The sequence below is a fragment of the Diplotaxodon limnothrissa genome, linkage group LG17 (assembly GCF_057381915.1).
Source record: "Diplotaxodon limnothrissa isolate DT_005_m linkage group LG17, D_limnothrissa_male_GT1.1, whole genome shotgun sequence".
In the NCBI taxonomy this organism is placed as follows: domain Eukaryota; kingdom Metazoa; phylum Chordata; class Actinopteri; order Cichliformes; family Cichlidae; genus Diplotaxodon; species Diplotaxodon limnothrissa.
Window position 1 is genome coordinate 38,861,809 of NC_140612.1, and position 16,276 is coordinate 38,878,084.

A 16,276-nucleotide genomic window follows, 5' to 3' on the forward strand; every position below is an offset into this window, starting at 1 on the left:
ACCAACACCACAAATATGATTGGGAGATTGAGGACGCTGAGTTTGGTTAATCAAGGCAGTGTCTAATGGAAACCTAGCAGCTGCCAGCACTCACTTGTTACCTAAAGCAGTATGGCTTGCTATGTGGTTAATTGTACTAACAGACCTCTCAGGTCTGTGGTCCATTTTGGATAAGTGAAATTTGATTATATGTATCTATTTCATAGCAACAATTAGCAGTAATAAGTGTAGGATGTGTACACTTTATTGCACTTTGTTAATCGAGCTTGTTTCAATTAACTGATTACTTAGTGCTACACCCTCAAAAAAAAAAAAGACTGGCAAGAGGCTAATTTCCCAGTTGAAACGTGAAGTCCAAAAACTAAAGGTGATGTCACAGTAGCTAAGTCTAACTTTATTCATTTTCTATATTTTATTTCTGCTCTGTGATTTAACATGGAGTCAACAGATGGGCACACTTTTAAAGCCAGCATGGTAAACTCTGAATCTGCTGGAAAGGTTTTATATGTCTGTCATGCATGGCTTGGGAATGCTTTGGGATACCCCAGGATGAACTGGAAAGTGTTGCTGAGAGGGGGAGAGGGACTTCTGGAATACCTTGGCTCGTGCACCTCCCCCGTGACCTGACTTTCGGTAACTGGAAGACAACAAATAGATGGATGATGACTGTATACTGTATCAATCATGATTTGTGTTTTCATTTTCTACAGAGATCTAAAAGATCTCTAGACAGGAATATCTGTAATGTTCTGCAAAACACAAAGCCCGTTGTGTACCACGGTCAACTTGGGTGCACCAGGGCCAGCGTGGAAGCTACTGACTGAAATATGTTACTTTACAATGCAAAAGATTTCTACTGTTTATGCACAGATTTTGCAACAAAAGACAAAGCAAAAGTTGCCAAGATAACTCTCCAGATTTCCAAACTTCTCTTCTAAAGTACTTCTAAGTATTGTGCAGTGTTTGGGTATCTGATGCACATTCATAGTCATAAATCTACCATTCAAACTAGATTTTTTTTCCCCTTTCTACTTCTTCTTTTTCTTCACCACTACATCTCCTGAAAGTACATTTTCTCTTCTGTTCCAACATCTGTTTATGAATGCCTTACATACAGCACCAGATCACCATATATCATCGAGCTCACGCAAAGGTTTGACTATTTACTTGCAAAACAATAAAATGTGACACTCCTATAAATATCACCACATTTTGTCGAACAAGAAGTGTAATCAGAATCCACTGAGTTTATCATTTATCACTCCCCAGTCCCATTTTATCCATGCTTCAGGCCGTGTTTGTGAGAAGTCCTTTTGTGAAGTGAACTAGCTCGGCTCTGCGCTGACTTTAGATTATTAGACAAAAGTGGACCAGTCCTTGAATGTTGCTTCAGCAGCAAAAGCACGGCAGCTGCTTCCCAGGTGTTTGGATGTGTGTGGCTCCACCATCTTGTCTTAATCGCAGCCTCCTCGAAGAACTGGCAAGACTTCCAACAAACCCCCTCATTCCTTTAGACTGGGGTAAAAGCATACAAACCAGACCAGCGTAGCCAACAGCCAGGTGTACTTAAACATTAGTCAACCAGAAGGATGAGAGAGAAATAACACATCCTATGAAAGCAAGAGTCTACATCAGTGTTTCCATACACAAACTGAGTGCATGAATCCAAAGAACTTTACGGTGAACATGACTACAAGAAAAGCAGTCAGTTTCACTGCTTTCCTCTACAATGCTTTTCACACAGTAGACCGAGTGCAAGACTAAAGTTACTGCTCCTGAATAGGGGATCTGATTAAATCCTCTTCCAAACTGCCGGCACCACCATCGTGAATCTTCCATTTCATAAACACACAGCTCCACTGTGGCAGCCAGGGAGCCGCAAGACAAGTTCCAAGTGCAAGTTTCAACAGCTAGCCCGGTGCACAAGCACACCTTTTTTCCTCATGTTGAAGAGGAGAGGCCTGAAACAACAAACCGCCAGGCAAGAAGGGCTGGGGGGATTAGGGGAGGGGGATGAGTCATCCAGCAAACAGAGAGTCTAGTATGGAGTAAGGTATATTGTGCCATACTGTTCTAACGGCAGTTTGTGGGTTTAATGCAAATTACATGTTGTTACTTAGTTATAAGCACCGTTATTTAAAGAGCTATTATTAATGATAGGCTACTGGCCCCTATCATAGTTTCTGCTGGTTTATCTTTTTGTATGACATTAACACTTTGTTTTCCTTGATACTTTGCCTGCTAAGCTGAGGGTGGAAGGGTATTAACAACATTTCGGACTTACAAGATTTATTCGTGTGGTGCAGGATGGGTCTCTTCAGTATCCAGACATAAAAACGTATAAGCCAATAAAAGGAGGCAAAAGGCCAGTATTCTTCCAGTGACACATGCCGTCTTCTCGTTTCAATATTTATTAGCTCTGACTCTAATACAGTCCACTCATGCAGGATTTATGGCCCCGCATTGATCTTCTTTGTTTGCTTTTTGGCTACGTAGAGCAACAGAGGGATTTTGAGAATTCTCATACATTTCGGTTTTTTTGAGCAGTCCACCAAAAAACCAACAGCATGTAGCCCCATGGTGATGACACTGTGAGTAAATTTAATGGCGATTGGTTTAAAAGTTGGCTTGAACATGAAAGCAAACCACAGTGGAGTTGACTACAAAGAAGGATTAAAAAAACAAAACAAAACGCCATCAAAGATCAAACAGGCACACACGAAAAGCATGGAGAATGGCTGCTGTCGGCAGTTTAGGTTGTTGTTTCTAACACTCAGTTTCACTCTGACACAAAGAAGGGTTTTCTTTTGGCAAAATATGACTTCTGCCCTTTCTGTGGTATGCCACAAATCCAAAGTATCAGCGACAACCGAAGAGCAGCCCACCTCGTGGGTTCAAGGCTCACTTTGATAGACAGCTACAACACATAGATACTGGTCTGCAAAGCTTTGTTAGTGTGGCACACCCAAAATGCATGGCCACTTTTGTGTTAATCATTTAATTAATTAATTTAATTTGTTTATCAGTTATTTTCTGTGGCTATTAATATCCAAAATGACTTTGACAACATGACCAACCTAACCAGTGCATTATTTTGTCACATAAACTGTATAGAAAGTACAAAGAAATGGAGCAACACCCCAGGCGGAACTATTATTCCAAGACAGGTGCAACCCGGTTGCTTTAGGGGGATGGACTTCCGCCCACGAGTCAGATGCAATCTGAGAGGCAAACCGAGTGCGCTGTCTTCATTGCTCCTGAACTTTACCTGTGTTTGCAGGTTGGTACCTGGTAAAGAAATACTACCACTGTTTGTACATAACAATGTTTTATCTCCATGTTAACTTGTGAAGAAGTAGAACAGTACCTGTAACACTTATGGGCACTGCCGCGCGGTCGACTCGCATCAGTGTGAGACAGCGGGGTCAGGCTGCGCAGGCCGCTAGCAGAAATGGCGCGGTAATGTTTTGTATTGTGGGTCATAGCGCCCAGAGCGTTGTCTTGTAGGAAGGTCATTCATATAGATTTATTTTCTTTTCATTATGAAAGTTGGTACTCCCACACACTTTACTATTCTATATAAAGTTTATGATACAAAGATGTTTTATTGTTAAAGTGTCATTGAGGTTTGGAAAAGTATAAAGCTGTTTAATATGTGAGTGTTAATGACATGTGAAATAGAAAGAGGTTGCCCATGCTATGCAAAAGTGAGTTTCATCCTCAGTGTGCTGTAAATGTGTGTCTAATTCTGCTCAATTTCAGTATTCAGAATCTGTACAGTCGTATATTGCTGTAAATTCATTGTAGATTACAGTGGCTTCCAACTGCTTAAGTAAGAGCAGGTGTGTACTTTTGTTTTGCTTAGACTGAGCGATCGCGTGAAGTACATGTAAAATAGTGGAACGTGTAGAGTGTGAATTCATTTATTTTTCTACTTGTGACTTTGGGGAAATGGACAGATATGGACACTGGGACTGAAAAAGTCATGCACACGTGGATATTGTTAATGCTGTTCATGTTTATTGAAACTTGAATAAGAGATGCAATCTGAGAGGCAAACCGAGTGCACTGTCTTCATTGCTCCTGAACTTTACCTGTGTTTGCAGGGATTTCTTCTTTGTTATTGTGGCACCATTCCTGGGGCCCGTAACAAATTGTGGGGGCTCGTCCGGGATCCACTTCCTGTTGAGTCTTCTAAGGAAGAGGGTCCAGAGATACTAGAACCAGAAAGTCAACGTGAGATGGCATCGCTGTAGCCGAGACGACAGCTGGTGGGTGTCCACAAAGAGAAGTCAAGATCTGTACAAGGGTCTTCACTCCACCAACGGAACTGCACCTCTGTGTCTCATTAGATGAAGCTCATCATGGCAGCAGCGCGCAAGGAGCTGGTTTGGAGCATCAAAAAGAACTTGTATAAGCTTTCAGGTGCAGAAGCCTATCAGCTCGCAAGGGACCTGGTCACAGACAGCCAGAGTAGTGAATTAGAGTCCACTGATGAAGAAGGTTGTGTGGATTGCATTATTAACTATATGCAGTCAGATGCTTTGTTAAATTCTGAGGATGAGGGAATGAGTCAGTTGCTGGTGCTAAATGATCTTGTATGCAGTATGGTTGAAAATCGTGGCCTATTGAACACTGCTAATGGGGTGGCGCAGCCACTGGAGTCACCAGTTGTTAGTGCTAAGACAGTCGAGCGCACTACAGTGACACATGCTACCTTAGGCCAGTTACCACCAGTTACTAACACTCAACAGCATACCACCCCCTTACTTTCCATCCCCAGAGAGCCTACAACATCACAGCAGACTGACTTTGGTGCACAGGCTCGCACCACCAACCCAGCCTAGAATCATAAATGATGAGCGGGGTGGAGAGCCACAGCATTTTAGAAATGCAAGTAACACACATCCTAGTGGGGCACACAGTATAGGTGACCCAGTAACACATGCAGCAATACCTCACCCCTCATCACATGTAACCACTGAGAGAATGGTTTCCTTAAAGGACCTCTCTTACCTCCAACGGAGGGAATTTAAGGTACATGGTGGCCAGATTGGGGACCACAATGCTGACATAACTTACAGCAGCATGTGTAAACAGATAGATGAAGGCATTAGAGAGGGTTTCACAGAGACTGAGGTTATCCGGGGTGTACTGAGAATTGTAAAGCCAGGTGTCTTCAAGGATATGCTCATCAACAAAGATGAAATCACTGTGAATGAACTCAAGGGCTTTCTCAGATCACACCTGGGTGAAAAGGCCAGCACTGAATTGTTCCAAGAGCTTATGTGTGCAAGACAGAGTGAACAAGAAACCCCACAACTGTTCTTGTACCGCATGATTGGACTCAAACAGAAGATCCTGTTCCAATCAAAACAGGTCAGTACAGACATTCGTTATGAACCCAAAACTATTCAGGAAGTCTTTCTTCACAGTATCTACCAAGGCCTGGGCACAAAACATACTGACATCAGACAGCAACTAAGGCCACTCCTTTCAAACAGCGACGTCACTGATGAGGAGATTCTCAGCCAGGTTATGAAGATGATTAGCGATGAAAATGAACACCAGCGTAGGTTAGGTCATGCCCCCCGTCAAAAGACAACACATACACATAGTGTCCAGGTGGAAGGAGGAGATGTGAGTGCAAACAGTGGGGATAATGATGCGATCCAACAGCTTAGTGCACAAGTAGAGGCTTTGACTAACATGGTTGCGACTTTAATGGGCCAACAAGCGGCAGCTATTCATACAACCCAATCAAAGACTGCACCTGTCCAAACGCCAGGCCAGGACCAATTCCATGGCACCCAACCTCTTGTTAACCAGGCACCCACTCCTCCACCAAGTCAACCTTCAGCTGCAGATGTCATCCAGGGAAGGACGGACGTTGTTTTGCTGTGCTGTATTTTAATGTGAAGTGTACATATTTATTTTTTATATTGCATGCATTGGTTATATTTTGTGCAGTGTTTTATTTAGTTTGCATGTTTTAGTTATCGTCAAATTGTCCTGGAGAGACTCCGCCCTTTTCCCCGTTTTGACTAATTGGACACACCTGAAGAGGAAAGGAAAGGTAATTTACAGAGTGCTCAATGACACATAAAAGGGTTGGAGCCGGTGTTCAACAGAGGATGCAACACGAAGAATGCGAGACAGACAGAGGAAAGACACAGACGATCAGAGGGGAGAGCGAGAGACGATCAGAGAGTAGAGATGATCAGATGAAGCAGATGACCAGCGACTGGAGAGTGAGAGATGACCAGCGACTGGGGAGGAAAAGAGATTACCAGCGACTGGAGAGCGAGAGATGACCAGCGACTGGGGAGGAAAAGAGATTACCAGTGACTAGGGACGCGTAGCAGCAGTCAAGTGGCAATAACGACAAGAGCCAGCTCGTGCACTGCGGGAGAACAGAAGCAGTGAGACCGCGGTGCCGATTGCAGTTTAAGGAAGCGGCGGGCGGAGTTGAGAGCTCTGCCCTCCCAGGTAAGTCTTTGACTTATCCTTTTTTATAAAGTAAACTGCCAAAGGAATAGTGACTGCCGCTCCCTCCCTTTCTTCAGTGCACCAGGACGTGGAATGCGAGGAGGAAGGCGAGGACTCTGCTGGGTTTCCCTCTTTTATTACTACGCTGGATTTCTTAGTTTTTCTGTGACTTTTAGGCCGTGGTGGATTCCACTGGACTTTTAATGTTGTGTGTTATTGATTTTTATTGTGTCTTCCCTTGGCCAAGGTTGTTTTAATTCATTTTACCTTTTTAACTATTTAAATATAATAAATTATATTTTTAATTCTACAGTTTTTGTATCGTGTGCTTTTCCCTCGGCGGCTCCACTGCTCTGCCCGCTTTGAGGAAGGTTTCCTTCCTTTTAAAAAACACAAACCATCTTGGAAACATAATCAGCCTTTCCGCTCCGTTACACAAGGAGAGGTAAAATACCCAGCTGCACCAAATGTATGCAGCAAGGCTCAGAAAACTGTAATCACTGCTTTGTGTGTGGGGATGCCGGGCATAGGGCAATTGGCTGTTTAAAACGAACCAACCAGCTGGGAAACGGGAGCCGGTCTCTGTTGAGGGACAGACAGAGACCATCCCAAATCCCCAGTCCCACTCAGTAATGCCCACTAGCAAACTGAGACGTTTGAAGGGAAAGGAAAAAAAACGCTGCAAAGAAGAAAGCCAGCCCTCCCCACCGAAAAGCCAAGCAGTTACTGACAGTACAGCCCGAACAGTGCCATTGATTGGTAAAAAGAGCCTACTAAATTGTTTTGTCAACGGCTATGCTGTGACAGTACTATTTGATACTGGCACACAAGTGAGCATCATTGATAGATCCTGGAAGGAGATGTTCATTCCCCAATATGCAGTGAGGCCCTTACAAGAACTTCTTGATCCTGGGGAAAGCCTTGACCTGTGTGCAGCAAATGGACAGCCAATCCCATATGATGGGTGGGTGGAGCTAACAGTTAATCTCCCGTGGAACACCGATCCCAACCTTACAATGGAAGTACCCTTCCTAATCAGCCAGTTCCCCCTCCCCCAGCCACTACTGGGAGCCAATGTCCTCCAAGGGATGATTAATAGTCATAAGTGTGATGCAGATGCACACACTATGGCTACGTTCACACTGCAGGCGAAAGCGCATCAAATCCGATTTTTTGACCCTATGCGACCCATATCCGATCATGCTATGACAGTGTGAACGGCGCAAATCCGATATTTTCAAATCCGATCTGGGTCACTTTCGTATGTGGTACTGAATCCGATACATATCCGATGTTTTAGAAAGCGACTGCTGTTTGAACGGTCAAGTCGCATTAAATCCGCCTTTTACGTCACCGACACAAGACTGAAGCCAATTATCAGCGCCAGAGAAGCGCCCGAGAAGACATCGCGAACGCTTCCTGGCCATCCAGTGTAGATGTCAGTGAAACTGTTGGGAAGACAACGTAAACATTTTATTTGTACTGTATAATCTGCAGATTCTGACAGAAATCTACAGCTATCCTTTGAAGCACCGCTCCTCTCTTAAACGGCAATAAGGATCATTATTAGGTTATTTACATTATTATGTAAATAACAAAATAACTTAAAGCAAAAATTGGGAAACGTGAAGACCGAAGTCTTTATATTAAGGGCCATCAGTCAAACAATACTGTTGCTCTGGGTCTAAACAGAGCGCGTTGTGTGTGACATCTTCTTTTGCGCATGCGGGCCGCTTTGAGCGTTCACACTAGAGCGCGTTTGCTGTCGCATTTTATTTGTAGTGTGAACGAGCAGACAAAAAAATCGGATTTGATCAAAAAATCGGAATTGAGCATTAAGACCTGCAGTGTGAACGTAGCCTATGATCCTCAGCCTTCTCCGCAAAGCCCTAGGAGTGGAGGAGGAACAGGCAAGAGCCATGGTCAACTTTATCAATCTGCAGAAAGAGTCAAACCACAGTATAACCACCATTAGGGTAGGGAAGGAAAATGTTTATGTTCCACCTGGTAAAACGGTAAATGTGCGATGTAAAGTACCATCTACCTTTGACATTTCCAACCCTGTTGTCCTGTATGAGCCACTAGAGGATAGCGCCACGCTAGAGCAGCTGAGTGTGGGGGAAGGATTGTTGGAAATCAGTAACACCAAACAACCATTTGTTAGAGTGCCAATTTCCAACCACACAAACCAAGTAATCACTCTGCCAAAGAGGTCCCAACTTGGCTCCATCCAACATGTTGCCAAAGTTCTGGAGCCAGGCGAACAGGACGTTGGAGATGGGGGTCCAACACAAGCTTGTGTATTGAAGGCTGAAGTTAATGTGGCCTCTCCTGGTACTCCCCCTGCTGACCTGTGGCGACCACCGGTTGACCTCAGTCACCTTAGTTCAGAACAGCAGAGAATAGTCGAGAAAATGTTGAATGAGGAATCAGCTGCTTTTGCACGGGACGGCAGTGACATTGGATGTATACCCTCTCTCCAAATGTCAGACTCAAAGATGACACCCCAGTCCAAAAGGCTTATGCGTCAGTCCCAAAGCCATTGTACAGGGAGGTTAAAGAATATATACAGGAGTTGCTTGTGAAGGGGTGGATTGTAAAATCACACTCGCCATATGCTGCCCCTATTGTTTGTGTGAGAAAGAAAGACGGATCATTGCGCCTGTGCATTGATTACCGGCTTCTCAACAAAAAGACTGTGCCAGATCGGCACCCCCTCCCCCGCATACAGGACCTGATTGACTCACTCGGAGGCTACAGGTGGTTTTCCATCCTAGATCAGGGCAAGGCTTACCACCAAGGCTTTATCGCGGAGGGGTCCAGGCACCTGACTGCATTCACCACCCCATGGGGCTTATATGAGTGGGTCAGGATCCCGTTTGGCCTTTCTAATGCACCAGCAGCCTTCCAAAGAAGCATGGAGGAAATGTTGGACACACTCAGGGATGAGTGTTGCATCCCTTATCTGGATGATGTGCTATGTTTCTCCAGGTCCTTTGAGGAACATGTTGAGGTCTTGCGGCGTGTACTTCAAGCTCTGCAACGCCATGGAGTTAAGCTCCGCCCTGAGAAATGTGAGCTACTCCGCAAAGAGGTCAGGTATGTAGGCCGCCTGGTGTCGGCAGATGGAGTGAGGATAGACCCAAAGGACCTAGAGGCAGTACAGGCGCTAAAGCAAAAAGCCCCTCAAACAGTCGGTGATGTCAGGCGGCTACTGGGTTTTCTGAGCTACTACCGGGCTTATGTGCAGGACTTCTCCCGCATAGCCAGACCGCTTTATGAATTGCTCAAGACAAATCCCAGCCCACCTCTAACTAACCTTGTAAGAGAAAAGGGGAAGGGGCCGCAGTTATCTTCACGGACTCCAGTAGAGTGGGGCAGCCAACACCAACAGATTCTTGAGCGTCTCATAGACATTCTAACAAGCCCACCAGTGCTAGCCTACCCAGACTTTGATCACCCTTTCATACTGCACACAGACGCGTCCCAACAGGGCCTGGGGGCGGTCCTGTACCAGAAACAAGATGATAAGATGAGGGTGATAGGTTATGGGTCACGCACACTGACCCCAGCAGAACAGAATTACCACCTCCATAGTGGGAAACTGGAGTTTCTGGCCTTGAAATGGGCAGTATGTGAAAAATTTGTCGACTACCTGTACTATGCGCCCCATTTCACGGTCTTCACGGACAACAACCCCCTGACCTACATTATGAGCACAGCCAAGCTCAATGCTGTGGGTCATCGCTGGGGCAGCTTGCCGATTTCCATTTTGAAATCAGGTATCGGCCAGGCAAACAGAACATTGATGCAGACACGCTTTCACGCTGTCCACTTGATATCAGTGTTTTTATGGATCAGTGCTCAGAAAGACTACCAGAAGAGGCAGTGTGTGCCACTTGGGAGGGAACTAGGACTGCAGAAAAAGGGGATGTAGCATGGGTGGCAGCCCTCAACATAACATCACAACACCAGACACATGCAGACACTGGAACATTTCCAGTCATCAGCTGCAAAGAGCTCTCAGATGAGCAGCGGAAAGATCCTGTTATCAGCAAAATGTTAGAGTTAAAGGAGAATAACAGAGATCTAACTGATGAGGTTCGGAGAACATTGGACAAGTCCACAAGGAAATTGTCACGAGAATGGAAAAAAAAAAAAAAAAAGAGAATGGAGTAGGCTGCAGGTGGAAAATGGCTTACTCTATAGGAAGACTCCCAGCCGAAAGCAGTTAGTCCTGCCTGCCATCTACAAACAAACTGTCCTCTCACACCTCCATGACAACATGGGACATGTTGGCGTGGAAAGAGTCCTTAGCCTAGTAAGAGATCGCTTTTATTGGCCCTTTATGAAGAGAGAGGTTGAGGAATATATCACCAGACAATGTCGTTGCATTAAGCAAAAAAAGCCAGCCTTACCTGACAGGGCACCTATGGGGAGCCTTACATCGAGCTCGCCCCTAGAGCTCGTATGCATTGACTTTCTGCACCTTGAGACCAGCCGGGGTGGGTACGAATACATACTGGTTGTAGTCGACCACTTCACCAGATTCGCACAAGCATACCCCACTAAAAACAAGGCTGGAAAGACCGCTGCGGAGCGAATCTTCGGTGACTTCATCCTACGGTTTGGCTATCCAGCTAAGCTTCACCATGATCAGGGCCGGGAGTTTGAGAATGAGTTGTTTAGGACTCTCAGGCAATTGGCCGGTGTAAACCATTCTAGGACTTCCCCATACCATCCACAGGGCAACCCTGCAGAGAGGTTCAATCGGACTCTGCTACAAATGCTCAGGACGTTGGGCGAGAAAGAGAGAGAGAACTGGAAAGATCACCTGTCTCACGTTGTGCACGCATACAACTGCACCAAACATGAGTCCACTGGGTTTTCTCCATATTACCTCCTTTATGGTCGCCATCCACGTCTCCCCGTCGATCTCCTCTTTGGGTTGGTAGCTGAGGACGAGGCCGACACTCCAAGTGGATATGCAAAACGATGGAAGGAGAAAATGATCGAAGCATACAAGATAGCCAGCACGAACAGCCAACATTCGAGTGCCAAAGGCAAGCACTATTATGACAAACGGAACAGGGGTGTAACCCTACAACCAGGTGACAGGGTTCTTGTTCGCAACGTTGCAGAAAGGGGAGGTCCATGCAAACTGAAACCCTATTGGGAGAAAACTATCTACATTGTCAGAGAGCAGGTTGGTGACAACTCAGTTTATAAGGTCAGCCCTGAAAACAGAGGTCACCATACTCGCACCCTCCACAGAAATTTGTTGCTTCAAGTTAATGATCTACCAGCAGACATTACAGATGATCGCATGCCTGATAGACCGCCAAGGGCAAAAGGAAAGTCCAATCAGCCACGTGAAACGGTCGACCAAATAGAGGCTGGTGATGTAAGTGGATCTGAAACAGATGAGGAGGCACCTTGTTACTGGCTGCGGGTACCCAGAGAATCATTAAGGACCAATCGGGACATTCCTAATCAGGTCCCAGTGAGCGGGTCATTGGTAAGTCCTGAGACACCTGGTGACATGCAGGGTGGCGATGTTCCTATGGGATCAGAGTTTGACCGAGTGAGTGTAGGAGAGATGGAGCAGGAGAGAGAGAATGACATTTCGCCCCCTGTGGAGGAACCAGAGTTTGGCGAAGAGCAGCTGGCGCCCCAGACCAATGACTCCAGTGAAAACACTCAAGGGTCTCAACCTGAACCTCAGCCCGTACTAAGGAGATCTACAAGGCAGAGGAGACCTGGCCAGATACTGACCTATTCTTCCCTTGGCCAGCCAACGTATCAGCCACGTCTTGCTGTTAGTTCTGTGGGTGTACAGCCAGTGTTCTATATGCACCAGTGTCCACAATCGTACTGGCATTCAGTCCAACCCATCCATATTATGCCTGGTGTACACTCCGCTGTCACTTACCCGATCTGCTGCTGAGTTTAAGACGGGCATAGGACCTTGGGTACATATAGTGTTGGGTATTCAGAAAATGTAGAAAATCATTGCACACCCATATGTATTTGTAATTTGTGAGTATATTGAGTGAAGAGTTAAAGCTTGATTCAGAGTTAATGGAAGTTTACACTGTTAATTGCAAGTGTCGGGAGCCACTTTTGTTTGTAGGGGAGTGTGTGGCACACCCAAAATGCATGGCCACTTTTGTGTTAATCATTTAATTAATTTATTTAATTTGTTTATCAGTTATTTTCTGTGGCTATTAATATCGAAAATGACTTTGACAACATGACCAACCTAACCAGTGCATTATTTTGTCACATAAACTGTATAGAAAGTACAAAGAAATGGAGCAACACCCCAGGCGGAACTATTATTCCAAGACAGGTGCAACCCGGTTGCTTTAGGGGGATGGACTTCCGCCCACGAGTCAGATGCAATCTGAGAGGCAAACCGAGTGCACTGTCTTCATTGCTCCTGAACTTTACCTGTGTTTGCAGGTTGGTACCTGGTAAAGAAATACTACCACTGTTTGTACATAACAATGTTTTATCTCCATGTTAACTTGTGAAGAAGTAGAACAGTACCTGTAACACTTATGGGCACTGCCGCGCGGTCGACTCGCATCAGTGTGAGACAGCGGGGTCAGGCTGCGCAGGCCGCTAGCAGAAATGGCGCGGTAATGTTTTGTATTGTGGGTCATAGCGCCCAGAGCGTTGTCTTGTAGGAAGGTCATTCATATAGATTTATTTTCTTTTCATTATGAAAGTTGGTACTCCCGCACACTTTACTATTCTATATAAAGTTTATGATACAAAGATGTTTTATTGTTAAAGTGTCATTGAGGTTTGGAAAAGTATAAAGCTGTTTAATATGTGGGTGTTAATGACATGTGAAATAGAAAGAGGTTGCCCATGCTATGCAAAAGTGAGTTTCATCCTCAGTGTGCTGTAAATGTGTGTCTAATTCTGCTCAATTTCAGTATTCAGAATCTGTACAGTCGTATATTGCTGTAAATTCATTGTAGATTACAGTGGCTTCCAACTGCTTAAGTAAGAGCAGGTGTGTACTTTTGTTTTGCTTAGACTGAGCGATCGCATGAAGTACATGTAAAATAGTGGAACGTGTAGAGTGTGAATTCATTTATTTTTCTACTTGTGACTTTGGGGAAATGGACAGATATGGACACTGGGACTGAAAAAGTCATGCACACGTGGATATTGTTAATGCTGTTCATGTTTATTGAAACTTGAATAAGAGATGCAATCTGAGAGGCAAACCGAGTGCACTGTCTTCATTGCTCCTGAACTTTACCTGTGTTTGCAGGGATTTCTTCTTTGTTATTGTGGCACCATTCCTGGGGCCCGTAACATTAGCATCTGTTACCAGCTTACAATCACGATGGGCTCAACTATGCTGAAAACATTCCTCTGAGAATCTGGTTCATATTGACATGACGGCATCATACAGTTAATGCAGATTTGCATCCCTGTTGCACCATATCCCGAAGTTTCTCTTTTGGATTGAGATCTGGTAAACATGGAAACCATTTTATTAACAGTGAGCTTATTTTTTTCAAGAGGCCAGTTTGAGCTTTGTGCATCTTGCTGGAAGCACCATTGGAAGATGGATGCACTGTGGTCATAAAGGGATTGACATGGTCAGCAATACTCAGGCTTTTGTGTCTAAATGGGTTTAACTCTTCAAACCCTAACCCGTCGTTAGCGACGGGTTAGGGTTTAAGCAGTAGTGGCAACTCCAGGCCTCAAGGGCCGGTGTCCTGCAGGTTCTAGATCTCACCCTGGGTCAACACCCATCCATCCATCCATCTTCTTCCACTTTATCTGGGGAATGGGTCGCGGGGGCAGCAGCCTAAGCAGAGAAGCCCAGACCTCCCTCTCCCCAGCCACCTCCTCCAGCTTATCCGGGGGAACACCAAGGCGTTCCCAGGCCAGCCGAGAGATATAATCTCTCCAGCGTGTCCTGGGTCTTCCCCGGGGCCTCCTCCCGGTGGGACATGCCCTCACCCGGGAGGCGCCCAGGAGGCATCCTTGTCAGATGCCCGAACCACCTCAGCTGGCTCCTTTCGATGTGGAGGAGCAGCGGCTCTACTCTGAGCCCCTCCCGGATGGCTGAACTTCTTACCTTATCTCTAATGGAGAGGCCAGCCACCCTTCGGAGGAAGCCCATTTCCGCCGCTTGTATCCGCGATCTCGTTCTTTCGGTCACTACCCACAGCTCATGGCCATAGGTGAGGGTAGGGACGTAGATCGACCGGTAAATTGAGAGCTTCGCTTTTACACTCAGCTCCCTCCTCACCACGACGGACCGGTGCAGCGTCCGCATCACCAATCCATCTGTTGATCTCCGGCTCCCTTCTCCCATCACTCGCGAACAAGACCCCGAGATACTTGAACTCCTCCACTTGGGGCAGGAACTCATCCCCGACCCGGAGTGGGCACTCCACCCTTTTCTGGCTGAGAACCATGGCCTCAGATTTGGGTCAACACACCTGAATCAAATGATTAGTTCATCACCAGGCCTCTGGAGAGTTTCGAGACATGTTGAGGAGGTAATTTAGCCATTTAAATCAGCTGTGTTGGATCATAGATCTAAAACCTGCAGGACACCGGCCCTTGAGGCCTGGAGTTGCCCACCCCTGATTTAAAGGGTTAAATGGTGCTGAGTTGGTACAAAGGGGCTCAAAGCGTGCCAAGAAAATATCCCCCTACTATTACATCACCACCAGCCTGAATAGCTGATATGAGCCAGGATGGATTCATGCTTTCATGTTGTTTACAATAAATTCTGACCCTACCATCTGAATGTGGCAGCAGATATCAAGACTTTTCCATTCTTCTCTTCATCTTTGTGAGCCCGTGTGAACTGTAACCTGTTCCCTGTTCTGAGCTGACAGGACTGGCGTTGTGGTCTTCTGTTGCTGTAGTCCGTCTACTTCAAATCTGAGCTATTGTACATTCAGAGATAATTCTCTGCATATGTTGGTTGTAACGAGGTTATTTGAGTTACTGTTGCCTTCTTCCCAACTCGAAGCAGCCTGGCCATTCTCCTCTTACATCAAAAATAATAATAATGGATTGCATTTATAGAGCGCTTTTCAAGGCACCCAAGGCGCTTTACAATTCCACTATTCATTCACTACAAGCTACAGTTGTAGCCACAGCTGCCCTGGGGCAGACTGACAGAAGCGAGGCTGCCATATTGCGCCATCGGCCCCTCTGGCCAACACCAGTAGGGTAAAGTGTCTTGCCCAAGGACACAACAACCAGGACAGAGAGCCCGGGGATCGAACCGGCAACCTTCCAGTTACAGGTGCGCTTCCCAACCCCCTGAGCCACAGGATATTTTCTCCTTTTCTGACTATTTTTCGTAAACCCAAGAGACGTGTGGGGAAAATCCCAGCAGGCCAGCAATTTCTGAAATACTCAAGTGATTTTGAGTCGCATTTTAATCACCTTTGCTCCCCATTCTGATGCTCAACTTCAGCAGGGCATCTTGTCTACATGCCTTAATGGACTGAGTTGCTGCTGTGTGATTGTTTGGCCAGATATTTGTATTAATGAGCAGCTGAACAGGTGTACCTAATAAAGTGGCTGGTGAATATCCCAATATGGCACTGAAACATGAATTTGTATGATTACGGTACTATGAAAGTCAATAAACAGTAATACCCAGTTGTTCCCAAGCTGTTTCTGGAGTCAGACCGTGATACTTAACAGTTAAATATCCTCTCTGTGTGGGGGGGCTCACTGATGACAGACCTAGACTGTCCTTGGTGGTTTGTGGTTCTAAAAAAAAAAA